Source organism: Taudactylus pleione, unplaced genomic scaffold, assembly GCF_031769625.1.
Source record: "Taudactylus pleione unplaced genomic scaffold, aTauple2 ptg001396l, whole genome shotgun sequence".
Lineage (NCBI taxonomy): Eukaryota > Metazoa > Chordata > Amphibia > Anura > Myobatrachidae > Taudactylus > Taudactylus pleione.
In genome coordinates this window covers 683,135-695,811 of record NW_028285796.1, presented here as the reverse complement: position 1 = coordinate 695,811, position 12,677 = coordinate 683,135, and positions in this window count along the sequence as shown.

Here is a 12,677-nt window from a genome sequence, read left to right as displayed (position 1 = left end):
TTTTTCTTTTGGTGGATGAAACCTAATGATGAGTTGTTAGATACTTCAAACAGTGGCTGTATCCCTTTTGGGAATGGAGAAGTTATCTTACACCTGAACGGTTTCAAAAAAAAAAAAAAAAAAAAAAACAAAGTTGGAGTTTGTTCCCAAGCCTAGTGTTGGATGGGAGCCTGCAGACCCTTGTATTCTAAGGAGCCTTTTGGCGCCATGGATGTCAAAGATGGGCTTCATGGTTCTGACTTGATGGGGAGAAATGAGGCTCATGTGCCCAGTGCATTTTTGCTGTTTCTTGAATGATTGGAGCACTACCCTAGGTCACTTCAGGCCTAACGGCATGATGCTGTACTGCTGCAGCCAATAGGTTTTGCTTGGTACTGTGGAAAAATCTACCATGATCCAATACATGGAAGCCTTAGTTCTAGACAGCACTGTAGTGCATAACCACAACCTCAAGAACATCACGGGTCCTATATGTATATATATATATATATATATATATATATATATAAATATATATTATTATTTTTTACAGAAGCCATAGAAGTATGCTCCAATCACCCAGGAGAGTGTAAAAGCATGCTGTGCAAATAAGCACCATTTCTCTTTAACACACAAAAGCCAAAGACCCATCATCACAGAGCACCAGGGTACACCTTAGATTCAGGGTCTTCAGGCTCTCTTATGCCTCAAAGCTTGGGGGCTGCGCTTCTGATTTGCTACTTATCAGACACAAGCAGCTACCTCACATAGAGAGACATTGAGAATTGCTGATGAACACAATGGGTAGTTTAAATCATATACTATTACAATTAGGGAGAGCTATTTTGAAATAAAAAATAAATACATGTATATATATATTAGAAATTGCAGTACTTATAATATGCTAATTACCAGTAATTCAATGCTTAAATGTTAACTAAGCAGATAGATAGCGCACACATTACTTCATTTATAAGCATAAAGTTTAGCTGCAAAGTATTTTGCATATATACAAATTATGTTGCAGCTGGTACATTTTAAGTGTAAATGAAGTAATATTTGCACTGTTTGCCCACTTAGTTGACTTTAAAAGATTAAATATATGATGCTTAGCATATGGTAAGTATTATAAATGTAAACACATATACATTGATTTATAATGGTATTTGATATAAAGTGGTTTATAAAAAGATTATTTATGCTTTGTTCTCAAGTATGGTCAGCTCATTGGGTCAGAGCTTGGGCTGGTAGTTTGAAAGTGCAGCAGTAAATTAGGAGCATGGTATCTAGGAGACAGCACTGCAACTCCAAACCAAACAGCAGATGCACCCCTGTATTTGTGTCCTTTTCTCCGATATATGTTTTTTCATTTGGCCTGGTTCAATTTCCCCCCATGCTTTCCTTCTCCTATTTAATCTACACTTTAATTTCTTTGATTTAATGTTACCAAAAGAGAGCAGAGGATTTCAATGTCATTTAGAGCCTTGGAGTTATTACTTTTTTTTCAATTCATCTCTATGTTATCAATTTAACATATGCAGACTTTTTTCCCTCCCTCTCTTTCTCTCTGGGTGCATGATTTGTGAATGCACTGCCTCCTGCAAGCCTCTGCCACATCCACAAACCAACTGGCAGCCTTTCTTTCTTCATGTCTTGTCTCGGCAGTTAATCAGACAGTCTAGAACCTTAATTGGAATGTTAACAGTGTTTACGGAATGTTCAGGAGTCTACGGAATATTCATACTGTCCACAGAATGTTCAGGAGAGGCTGCCATGCAGTCACCATGGCATTAGAATGTAAACAGTCAGCTAGCAGATTCTGCCACTATAACAACATTCTTCTATGATGTCACAATCTACTGCTGCTTATAACCATTGCACTTCCTTGAAGAAGCCCACTTGAGGGAGACAAAGACCTCAAGATTCATCATATCACTGCTTGTTCTTGCAAATGGAGAAAATGAATGCCTCCAGCTGGTCCAAAGTCAAACAATGAGGAAAATTCAAGTATTACACACCTAAAATATATTTTCAAAATATGACAGAAATTATCTGAATAGTAAATGTGAACTACTCTAGCATATTTTGCATCAATATAGAAATGTAACAAATATCCAAGTTGTTGGAAGTAATGGAGAGCAATTCATGCCTCCAACAGTTGTATCCATGTGGTTGCCCCTGCAATGGTGCGAAAAAGTACAAACCGGAGACCTGATAAACAATTTCCAAATGGCATTGCAGAAGTGTCATAGGGGTTGGATAATCATAACACAACAATAGAATATATTCATTATTTAATTAGCCAATCCTCCGCAAATACATCCACTTTACAGGGACTTTGACTTTAGTCCCAGAATTAGGCCTGAATAGAGGCAGATAAATGGAGACAAGACATGGAGACACAATGCGACACCAAAAGATCAGTCCTCTTCTTATCAGTTGTTTAATGAATCATATGAAGTGTTTATAAATGCAAAAGTGCAAACAGGTGAGTGCAGCAGCAGGTTGTATTGACATGTGATTGTAGAACAAGCACTGGGGGCATAGGCCTCATTTCTCCCCATCCCCTCAGAGCAAAATGGCCCCCATTGAGGGGAAAAAAATGAATCTTCAGGTCCCCCTTCACCGATACTAGTGGGACCCATGAGCACCCTTGATCCCTGGAGCCATTTTTTTTAAATAAATGGTCTCCTTAATTGTAATGGCATATGATTTATACTACCCCTAATGGTATATGTGATTTTTGTTCCTTTCTTTCACATGTTACATGGCTACTTTTGTATGTGATGTAACAAAGTTGGAGTTTGTTCCCAAGCCTAGTGTTGGATGGGAGCCTGCAGACCCTCGTATTCTAAGGAGCCTTTTGGTGCCATGGATGTCAAAGATGGGCTTCATGGTTCTGACTTGATGGGGAGAAATGAGGCTCATGTGCCCAGTGCATTTTTGCTGTTTCTTGAATGATTGGAGCACTACCCTAGGTCACTTCAGGCCTAACGGCAAGATGCTGTACTGCTGCAGCCAATAGGTTTTGCTTGGTACTGTGGAAAAATCTACCATGATCCAATACAGGGAAGCCTTAGTTCTAGACAGCACTGTAGTGCATAACCACAACCTCAAGAACATCACGGGTCCTATATGTATATATATATAAATATATATTATTTTTTTTTTTATTATTTTTTACAGAAGCCATAGAAGTATGCTCCAATCACCCAGGAGAGTGTAAAAGCATGCTGTGCAAATAAGCACCATTTCTCTTTAACCCACAAAAGCCAAAGACCCATCATCACAGAGCACCAGGGTACACCTTAGATTCAGGGTCTTCAGGCTCTCTTATGCCTCAAAGCTTGGGGGCTGCGCTTCTGATTTGGTACTTATCAGACACAAGCAGCTACCTCACATAGAGAGACATTGAGGATTGCTGATGAACACAATGGGTAGTTTAAATCATATACTATTACAATTAGGGAGAGCTATTTTGAAATAAAAAATAAATACATGTATATATATATTAGAAATTGCAGTACTTATAATATGCTAATTACCAGTAATTCAATGCTTAAATGTTAACTAAGCAGATAGATAGCGCACACATTACTTCATTTATAAGCATAAAGTTTAGCTGCAAAGTATTTTGCATATATACAAATTATGTTGCAGCTGGTACATTTTAAGTGTAAATGAAGTAATATTTGCACTGTTTGCCCACTTAGTTGACTTTAAAAGATTAAATATATGATGCTTAGCATATGGTAAGTATTATAAATGTAAACACATATACATTGATTTATAATGGTATTTGATATAAAGTGGTTTATAAAAAGATTATTTATGCTTTGTTCTCAAGTATGGTCAGCTCATTGGGTCAGAGCTTGGGCTGGTAGTTTGAAACTGCAGCAGTAAATTAGGAGCATGGTATCTAGGAGACAGCACTGCAACTCCAAACCAAACAGCAGATGCACCCCTGTATTTGTGTCCTTTTCTCCGATATATGTTTTTTCATTTGGCCTGGTTCAATTTCCCCCCATGCTTTCCTTCTCCTTTTTAATCTACACTTTAATTTCTTTGATTTAATGTTACCAAAAGAGAGCAGAGGATTTCAATGTCATTTAGAGCCTTGGAGTTATTACTTTTTTTTCAATTCATCTCTATGTTATCAATTTAACATATGCAGACTTTTTTCCCTCCCTCTCTTTCTCTCTGGGTGCATGATTTGTGAATGCACTGCCTCCTGCAAGCCTCTGCCACATCCACAAACCAACTGGCAGCCTTTCTTTCTTCATGTCTTGTCTCGGCAGTTAATCAGACAGTCTAGAACCTTAATTGGAATGTTAACAGTGTTTACGGAATGTTCAGGAGTCTACGGAATATTCATACTGTCCACAGAATGTTCAGGAGAGGCTGCCATGCAGTCACCATGGCATTAGAATGTAAACAGTCAGCTAGCAGATTCTGCCACTATAACAACATTCTTCTATGATGTCACAATCTACTGCTGCTTATAACCATTGCACTTCCTTGAAGAAGCCCACTTGAGGGAGACAAAGACCTCAAGATTCATCATATCACTGCTTGTTCTTGCAAATGGAGAAAATGAATGCCTCCAGCTGGTCCAAAGTCAAACAATGAGGAAAATTCAAGTATTACACACCTAAAATATATTTTCAAAATATGACAGAAATTATCTGAATAGTAAATGTGAACTACTCTAGCATATTTTGCATCAATATAGAAATGTAACAAATATCCAAGTTGTTGGAAGTAATGGAGAGCAATTCATGCCTCCAACAGTTGTATCCATGTGGTTGCCCCTGCAATGGTGCGAAAAAGTACAAACCGGAGACCTGATAAACAATTTCCAAATGGCATTGCAGAAGTGTCATAGGGGTTGGATAATCATAACACAACAATAGAATATATTCATTATTTAATTAGCCAATCCTCCGCAAATACATCCACTTTACAGGGACTTTGACTTTAGTCCCAGAATTAGGCCTGAATAGAGGCAGATAAATGGAGACAAGACATGGAGACACAATGCGACACCAAAAGATCAGTCCTCTTCTTATCAGTTGTTTAATGAATCATATGAAGTGTTTATAAATGCAAAAGTGCAAACAGGTGAGTGCAGCAGCAGGTTGTATTGACATGTGATTGTAGAACAAGCACTGGGGGCATAGGCCTCATTTCTCCCCATCCCCTCAGAGCAAAATGGCCCCCATTGAGGGGAAAAAAATGAATCTTCAGGTCCCCCTTCACCGATACTAGTGGGACCCATGAGCACCCTTGATCCCTGGAGCCATTTTTTTTAAATAAATGGTCTCCTTAATTGTAATGGCATATGATTTATACTACCCCTAATGGTATATGTGATTTTTGTTCCTTTCTTCCACATGTTACATGGCTACTTTTGTATGTGATGTAACAAAGTTGGAGTTTGTTCCCAAGCCTAGTGTTGGATGGGAGCCTGCAGACCCTTGTATTCTAAGGAGCCTTTTGGCGCCATGGATGTCAAAGATGGGCTTCATGGTTCTGACTTGATGGGGAGAAATGAGGCTCATGTGCCCAGTGCATTTTTGCTGTTTCTTGAATGATTGGAGCACTACCCTAGGTCACTTCAGGCCTAACGGCATGATGCTGTACTGCTGCAGCCAATAGGTTTTGCTTGGTACTGTGGAAAAATCTACCATGATCCAATACATGGAAGCCTTAGTTCTAGACAGCACTGTAGTGCATAACCACAACCTTAAGAACATCACGGGTCCTATATGTATATATATATATATATATATATATATATATATATATATAAATATATATTATTATTTTTTACAGAAGCCATAGAAGTATGCTCCAATCACCCAGGAGAGTGTAAAAGCATGCTGTGCAAATAAGCACCATTTCTCTTTAACACACAAAAGCCAAAGACCCATCATCACAGAGCACCAGGGTACACCTTAGATTCAGGGTCTTCAGGCTCTCTTATGCCTCAAAGCTTGGGGGCTGCGCTTCTGATTTGCTACTTATCAGACACAAGCAGCTACCTCACATAGAGAGACATTGAGAATTGCTGATGAACACAATGGGTAGTTTAAATCATATACTATTACAATTAGGGAGAGCTATTTTGAAATAAAAAATAAATACATGTATATATATATTAGAAATTGCAGTACTTATAATATGCTAATTACCAGTAATTCAATGCTTAAATGTTAACTAAGCAGATAGATAGCGCACACATTACTTCATTTATAAGCATAAAGTTTAGCTGCAAAGTATTTTGCATATATACAAATTATGTTGCAGCTGGTACATTTTAAGTGTAAATGAAGTAATATTTGCACTGTTTGCCCACTTAGTTGACTTTAAAAGATTAAATATATGATGCTTAGCATATGGTAAGTATTATAAATGTAAACACATATACATTGATTTATAATGGTATTTGATATAAAGTGGTTTATAAAAAGATTATTTATGCTTTGTTCTCAAGTATGGTCAGCTCATTGGGTCAGAGCTTGGGCTGGTAGTTTGAAAGTGCAGCAGTAAATTAGGAGCATGGTATCTAGGAGACAGCACTGCAACTCCAAACCAAACAGCAGATGCACCCCTGTATTTGTGTCCTTTTCTCCGATATATGTTTTTTCATTTGGCCTGGTTCAATTTCCCCCCATGCTTTCCTTCTCCTATTTAATCTACACTTTAATTTCTTTGATTTAATGTTACCAAAAGAGAGCAGAGGATTTCAATGTCATTTAGAGCCTTGGAGTTATTACTTTTTTTTCAATTCATCTCTATGTTATCAATTTAACATATGCAGACTTTTTTCCCTCCCTCTCTTTCTCTCTGGGTGCATGATTTGTGAATGCACTGCCTCCTGCAAGCCTCTGCCACATCCACAAACCAACTGGCAGCCTTTCTTTCTTCATGTCTTGTCTCGGCAGTTAATCAGACAGTCTAGAACCTTAATTGGAATGTTAACAGTGTTTACGGAATGTTCAGGAGTCTACGGAATATTCATACTGTCCACAGAATGTTCAGGAGAGGCTGCCATGCAGTCACCATGGCATTAGAATGTAAACAGTCAGCTAGCAGATTCTGCCACTATAACAACATTCTTCTATGATGTCACAATCTACTGCTGCTTATAACCATTGCACTTCCTTGAAGAAGCCCACTTGAGGGAGACAAAGACCTCAAGATTCATCATATCACTGCTTGTTCTTGCAAATGGAGAAAATGAATGCCTCCAGCTGGTCCAAAGTCAAACAATGAGGAAAATTCAAGTATTACACACCTAAAATATATTTTCAAAATATGACAGAAATTATCTGAATAGTAAATGTGAACTACTCTAGCATATTTTGCATCAATATAGAAATGTAACAAATATCCAAGTTGTTGGAAGTAATGGAGAGCAATTCATGCCTCCAACAGTTGTATCCATGTGGTTGCCCCTGCAATGGTGCGAAAAAGTACAAACCGGAGACCTGATAAACAATTTCCAAATGGCATTGCAGAAGTGTCATAGGGGTTGGATAATCATAACACAACAATAGAATATATTCATTATTTAATTAGCCAATCCTCCGCAAATACATCCACTTTACAGGGACTTTGACTTTAGTCCCAGAATTAGGCCTGAATAGAGGCAGATAAATGGAGACAAGACATGGAGACACAATGCGACACCAAAAGATCAGTCCTCTTCTTATCAGTTGTTTAATGAATCATATGAAGTGTTTATAAATGCAAAAGTGCAAACAGGTGAGTGCAGCAGCAGGTTGTATTGACATGTGATTGTAGAACAAGCACTGGGGGCATAGGCCTCATTTCTCCCCATCCCCTCAGAGCAAAATGGCCCCCATTGAGGGGAAAAAAATGAATCTTCAGGTCCCCCTTCACCGATACTAGTGGGACCCATGAGCACCCTTGATCCCTGGAGCCATTTTTTTTAAATAAATGGTCTCCTTAATTGTAATGGCATATGATTTATACTACCCCTAATGGTATATGTGATTTTTGTTCCTTTCTTTCACATGTTACATGGCTACTTTTGTATGTGATGTAACAAAGTTGGAGTTTGTTCCCAAGCCTAGTGTTGGATGGGAGCCTGCAGACCCTCGTATTCTAAGGAGCCTTTTGGTGCCATGGATGTCAAAGATGGGCTTCATGGTTCTGACTTGATGGGGAGAAATGAGGCTCATGTGCCCAGTGCATTTTTGCTGTTTCTTGAATGATTGGAGCACTACCCTAGGTCACTTCAGGCCTAACGGCAAGATGCTGTACTGCTGCAGCCAATAGGTTTTGCTTGGTACTGTGGAAAAATCTACCATGATCCAATACAGGGAAGCCTTAGTTCTAGACAGCACTGTAGTGCATAACCACAACCTCAAGAACATCACGGGTCCTATATGTATATATATATAAATATATATTATTTTTTTTTTTATTATTTTTTACAGAAGCCATAGAAGTATGCTCCAATCACCCAGGAGAGTGTAAAAGCATGCTGTGCAAATAAGCACCATTTCTCTTTAACCCACAAAAGCCAAAGACCCATCATCACAGAGCACCAGGGTACACCTTAGATTCAGGGTCTTCAGGCTCTCTTATGCCTCAAAGCTTGGGGGCTGCGCTTCTGATTTGGTACTTATCAGACACAAGCAGCTACCTCACATAGAGAGACATTGAGGATTGCTGATGAACACAATGGGTAGTTTAAATCATATACTATTACAATTAGGGAGAGCTATTTTGAAATAAAAAATAAATACATGTATATATATATTAGAAATTGCAGTACTTATAATATGCTAATTACCAGTAATTCAATGCTTAAATGTTAACTAAGCAGATAGATAGCGCACACATTACTTCATTTATAAGCATAAAGTTTAGCTGCAAAGTATTTTGCATATATACAAATTATGTTGCAGCTGGTACATTTTAAGTGTAAATGAAGTAATATTTGCACTGTTTGCCCACTTAGTTGACTTTAAAAGATTAAATATATGATGCTTAGCATATGGTAAGTATTATAAATGTAAACACATATACATTGATTTATAATGGTATTTGATATAAAGTGGTTTATAAAAAGATTATTTATGCTTTGTTCTCAAGTATGGTCAGCTCATTGGGTCAGAGCTTGGGCTGGTAGTTTGAAACTGCAGCAGTAAATTAGGAGCATGGTATCTAGGAGACAGCACTGCAACTCCAAACCAAACAGCAGATGCACCCCTGTATTTGTGTCCTTTTCTCCGATATATGTTTTTTCATTTGGCCTGGTTCAATTTCCCCCCATGCTTTCCTTCTCCTTTTTAATCTACACTTTAATTTCTTTGATTTAATGTTACCAAAAGAGAGCAGAGGATTTCAATGTCATTTAGAGCCTTGGAGTTATTACTTTTTTTTCAATTCATCTCTATGTTATCAATTTAACATATGCAGACTTTTTTCCCTCCCTCTCTTTCTCTCTGGGTGCATGATTTGTGAATGCACTGCCTCCTGCAAGCCTCTGCCACATCCACAAACCAACTGGCAGCCTTTCTTTCTTCATGTCTTGTCTCGGCAGTTAATCAGACAGTCTAGAACCTTAATTGGAATGTTAACAGTGTTTACGGAATGTTCAGGAGTCTACGGAATATTCATACTGTCCACAGAATGTTCAGGAGAGGCTGCCATGCAGTCACCATGGCATTAGAATGTAAACAGTCAGCTAGCAGATTCTGCCACTATAACAACATTCTTCTATGATGTCACAATCTACTGCTGCTTATAACCATTGCACTTCCTTGAAGAAGCCCACTTGAGGGAGACAAAGACCTCAAGATTCATCATATCACTGCTTGTTCTTGCAAATGGAGAAAATGAATGCCTCCAGCTGGTCCAAAGTCAAACAATGAGGAAAATTCAAGTATTACACACCTAAAATATATTTTCAAAATATGACAGAAATTATCTGAATAGTAAATGTGAACTACTCTAGCATATTTTGCATCAATATAGAAATGTAACAAATATCCAAGTTGTTGGAAGTAATGGAGAGCAATTCATGCCTCCAACAGTTGTATCCATGTGGTTGCCCCTGCAATGGTGCGAAAAAGTACAAACCGGAGACCTGATAAACAATTTCCAAATGGCATTGCAGAAGTGTCATAGGGGTTGGATAATCATAACACAACAATAGAATATATTCATTATTTAATTAGCCAATCCTCCGCAAATACATCCACTTTACAGGGACTTTGACTTTAGTCCCAGAATTAGGCCTGAATAGAGGCAGATAAATGGAGACAAGACATGGAGACACAATGCGACACCAAAAGATCAGTCCTCTTCTTATCAGTTGTTTAATGAATCATATGAAGTGTTTATAAATGCAAAAGTGCAAACAGGTGAGTGCAGCAGCAGGTTGTATTGACATGTGATTGTAGAACAAGCACTGGGGGCATAGGCCTCATTTCTCCCCATCCCCTCAGAGCAAAATGGCCCCCATTGAGGGGAAAAAAATGAATCTTCAGGTCCCCCTTCACCGATACTAGTGGGACCCATGAGCACCCTTGATCCCTGGAGCCATTTTTTTTAAATAAATGGTCTCCTTAATTGTAATGGCATATGATTTATACTACCCCTAATGGTATATGTGATTTTTGTTCCTTTCTTCCACATGTTACATGGCTACTTTTGTATGTGATGTAACAAAGTTGGAGTTTGTTCCCAAGCCTAGTGTTGGATGGGAGCCTGCAGACCCTTGTATTCTAAGGAGCCTTTTGGCGCCATGGATGTCAAAGATGGGCTTCATGGTTCTGACTTGATGGGGAGAAATGAGGCTCATGTGCCCAGTGCATTTTTGCTGTTTCTTGAATGATTGGAGCACTACCCTAGGTCACTTCAGGCCTAACGGCATGATGCTGTACTGCTGCAGCCAATAGGTTTTGCTTGGTACTGTGGAAAAATCTACCATGATCCAATACATGGAAGCCTTAGTTCTAGACAGCACTGTAGTGCATAACCACAACCTTAAGAACATCACGGGTCCTATATGTATATATATATATATATATATATATATATATATATATAAATATATATTATTATTTTTTACAGAAGCCATAGAAGTATGCTCCAATCACCCAGGAGAGTGTAAAAGCATGCTGTGCAAATAAGCACCATTTCTCTTTAACCCACAAAAGCCAAAGACCCATCATCACAGAGCACCAGGGTACACCTTAGATTCAGGGTCTTCAGGCTCTCTTATGCCTCAAAGCTTGGGGGCTGCGCTTCTGATTTGGTACTTATCAGACACAAGCAGCTACCTCACATAGAGAGACATTGAGGATTGCTGATGAACACAATGGGTAGTTTAAATCATATACTATTACAATTAGGGAGAGCTATTTTGAAATAAAAAATAAATACATGTATATATATATTAGAAATTGCAGTACTTATAATATGCTAATTACCAGTAATTCAATGCTTAAATGTTAACTAAGCAGATAGATAGCGCACACATTACTTCATTTATAAGCATAAAGTTTAGCTGCAAAGTATTTTGCATATATACAAATTATGTTGCAGCTGGTACATTTTAAGTGTAAATGAAGTAATATTTGCACTGTTTGCCCACTTAGTTGACTTTAAAAGATTAAATATATGATGCTTAGCATATGGTAAGTATTATAAATGTAAACACATATACATTGATTTATAATGGTATTTGATATAAAGTGGTTTATAAAAAGATTATTTATGCTTTGTTCTCAAGTATGGTCAGCTCATTGGGTCAGAGCTTGGGCTGGTAGTTTGAAACTGCAGCAGTAAATTAGGAGCATGGTATCTAGGAGACAGCACTGCAACTCCAAACCAAACAGCAGATGCACCCCTGTATTTGTGTCCTTTTCTCCGATATATGTTTTTTCATTTGGCCTGGTTCAATTTCCCCCCATGCTTTCCTTCTCCTTTTTAATCTACACTTTAATTTCTTTGATTTAATGTTACCAAAAGAGAGCAGAGGATTTCAATGTCATTTAGAGCCTTGGAGTTATTACTTTTTTTTCAATTCATCTCTATGTTATCAATTTAACATATGCAGACTTTTTTCCCTCCCTCTCTTTCTCTCTGGGTGCATGATTTGTGAATGCACTGCCTCCTGCAAGCCTCTGCCACATCCACAAACCAACTGGCAGCCTTTCTTTCTTCATGTCTTGTCTCGGCAGTTAATCAGACAGTCTAGAACCTTAATTGGAATGTTAACAGTGTTTACGGAATGTTCAGGAGTCTACGGAATATTCATACTGTCCACAGAATGTTCAGGAGAGGCTGCCATGCAGTCACCATGGCATTAGAATGTAAACAGTCAGCTAGCAGATTCTGCCACTATAACAACATTCTTCTATGATGTCACAATCTACTGCTGCTTATAACCATTGCACTTCCTTGAAGAAGCCCACTTGAGGGAGACAAAGACCTCAAGATTCATCATATCACTGCTTGTTCTTGCAAATGGAGAAAATGAATGCCTCCAGCTGGTCCAAAGTCAAACAATGAGGAAAATTCAAGTATTACACACCTAAAATATATTTTCAAAATATGACAGAAATTATCTGAATAGTAAATGTGAACTACTCTAGCATATTTTGCATCAATATAGAAATGTAACAAATATCCAAGTTGTTGGAAGTAATGGA